The sequence below is a fragment of the Malaclemys terrapin genome, chromosome 6, assembly GCF_027887155.1.
Source record: "Malaclemys terrapin pileata isolate rMalTer1 chromosome 6, rMalTer1.hap1, whole genome shotgun sequence".
NCBI classification, from domain to species: Eukaryota; Metazoa; Chordata; order Testudines; family Emydidae; genus Malaclemys; species Malaclemys terrapin.
Window position 1 is genome coordinate 51,142,579 of NC_071510.1, and position 2,652 is coordinate 51,145,230.

At 46.5% G+C, this 2,652-nt stretch overlaps 1 non-coding gene across 1 annotated transcript; it reads left to right on the plus strand.

Annotated features, from left to right (window-relative positions):
* The first annotated feature begins 2,302 nt into the window (after positions 1-2,302).
* On the plus strand, positions 2,303-2,409 carry LOC128839891 (U6 spliceosomal RNA). Its single transcript, XR_008445547.1, has one exon. It is a non-coding gene; the product is annotated as a U6 spliceosomal RNA (small nuclear RNA).
* The last annotated feature ends 243 nt before the right edge of the window (positions 2,410-2,652 follow it).

Genomic DNA, 2,652 nt, shown 5'->3' on the forward strand with positions numbered 1-2,652 from the left:
TGCCTTCGGGAGAAGAGAGACCTATTGTTTTTGCTTCATGCACTCTAAGCAAAGCAGAAACTAACTATGCCCAAATCGAACTGAGGCATTGGGAATTATTTTTGGAATTCGGAAGTTTAATCAGTACCTGTTTGGGCGGAAGTTTACTCTTCTCACAGACCATCGACCTCTGACTTCAATTTTTGGACCCCACACAGGCATTCCTGCATTAGCTTCTAGTCGTATGCAAGGTTGGGCATTGTTGTTTTCAGCGCACACGTATGAAATCAAATATCGGAAATCCACTCTGCACGGCAATGCGGATGGTCTCTGAAGGTTGCCTTTGCCAGTCAAACATCAAGATACTGCCCAAAAGGAAATCTTTCACTTTGAACAGGTAGCGAATACACCCATCATCGCTACTCAGATAAAGACGGCAACTCGCATTGACCCAGTATTGTCCCAAGTTATGGACCTGGTGATGCATGGAAAATCTCGCCGAACCTCTCTGGTCTGACCCGACCTTGTTACCTACATGTCCAGGAGGATGGAGTTATCGATCCAATCTGGTTGTTTGTTGTGGGGAAGATGTGTCATTGCCCCACCACCACTGAGATCACATGTTAGAACGGCTACATTCCGGTCATTGTGGAATAATGCACATGAAGGAAATTGCATGAAGCTATTTTTGGTGGCCTGGATTAGACAGTGCTATTGAAGAGAAGGCAAGAGCTTGTATGTCATGTCAGGGTGTCAGGAATGCACCTCAGTGGGTGCCCCTACTCCCATGGGACTGGCCTGAAAACCCGTGGCAACGTATTCACGTTGACTTTGCTGGCCCCCTTGAAGGAAGCATGTTCTTGGTGGTGGTAGATGCCCATTCTAAATGGTCAGAAATTTCTATAGTGCAGTCCACTACTGCAGAGAGTACTATCCAAAAACTACGAGGACTCTTTAATCATTTCGGTCTGCCAGAACAACTTGTAAGCGACAACGGACTGCGTTCGTCTCTCAGGAGTTTCAAAATTTTATGAAGGTAAATGGGATACACCACATCACTTCAGCACCATATCATCCATCCACCAATGGATTAGCTGAAAGATTTGTTCAGACAATGAAACAAGCTTTGAAATTGGCAAGGGGACAATTATCCATTCAAAGGCGTCTGGACACCTTCTTACTATGCTACAGAAACACACCTCATGTTACGACCAAGGCATCCCCGGCCTTTCTAATGATGGGACAACAGCTGTGCGCTTGCTTTGATCTGCTGAAACCTTCTGAACCCAGACAAATTGTGCAATGTCAGCAGCAATATCAAGTCATCAGGCGTGCACCCAGAGCAAAAGACCGAACCTTTAGCCTGGGACAGTCAGTTTTGGCTCAGAATTATACTTCTGGAGTTAAATGGGTCCCTGCCACGGTCATCGCCCAACCAGGGCCTGTTTCCTACACAGTCCGGACTGCAGAGAATCTGACCTGGCAGCGACATGTAGATCAGGTGTTGCCAGGTCATACCAGTCCTCAGGACTCATCTTCAGTTGAGTTGTCTGACTTGACCCCTTCTGGCAAGACACCGAATCAAGAATCACCTGTTCCTGACTGTTATCCTCCATTACTGCCGGTGGCTGAGATACCCCCTTGCCCGGAACGAGCTGATACCCCATCCTCACCCCTTCGCGCTACAAACCCTGAGCCCGTTGTCAGGCCTGTGCCCAAGTTACTTTCGGGTGCAACAACACCAGAAGTTCGCCGTAATCCACCTAGAGACAGACCACCTCCTCAATGGCTGGATCTTTAGCTAGGGCGAACCCATGGTTATGGGGCAAAATAATCCCCGGGGTTTAGCCAGGAATGTAGGCAGTCTACCCTCCTTCTCTAGCTTAGTGTTTGTTTTATTTAGGGGATGTTCTTATTAAGGGGGGAAGAATATGTTGTGTATTTGGTTGTCGTGGTAATAGCACCTTGTTGTTGCTATGGCAACTGAGTTAGATTATTAGGGGATAGCCCAGCCAGTTTTGGCTGGTTTTGGTTAGTGGTTAGTTCAGTGCATGGAAATAAATGGCTGCTTTTAAGGTTCACAGCTCTCTGTGTCTCAAGTGATTTCTTCCTAAAACTACTGCCCCCAAGGATATAACAACCACCAGTGAAAAGTTTGGGTTAAGTGACTTGTCTAGCATCACATAGGAATTTTGTGGCAGAAATAGAGAGAGGATCAAGTTCTCCAGTGTGTCATTCAACTGTAACCATGAGATCGTCCTGTTACTTCATGAATGAGGGAAGGGATTTCAGGATGACACACCTTCCAACTCCTACATAGGCAGTGCTTGCTTCGGCAGCACATATACTAAAATTGGAACGATACAGAGAAGATTAGCATGGCTCCTGTGAAAGGATGACACACAAATTCATGAAGCATTCCATATTTTTGGAGGGGAGGGATAGCTCAGTGGTTTGAGTATTAGCCTGCTAAACTCAGGGTTATGAGCTCAATCCTTGAGGGGGCCATTTAGGGATCTAGGGCAAAAATCTGTCTGGGGATTGGTCCCCTTTTGAGCAGGGGGGTGGACTAGATGACCTCCTGAGGTCCCTTCCAACCCTGATATTCTATGATTCTAAGGCCAATCTTACTTAGGAAATGCCCAAACATTTGAATACTAGACATTGCAACTT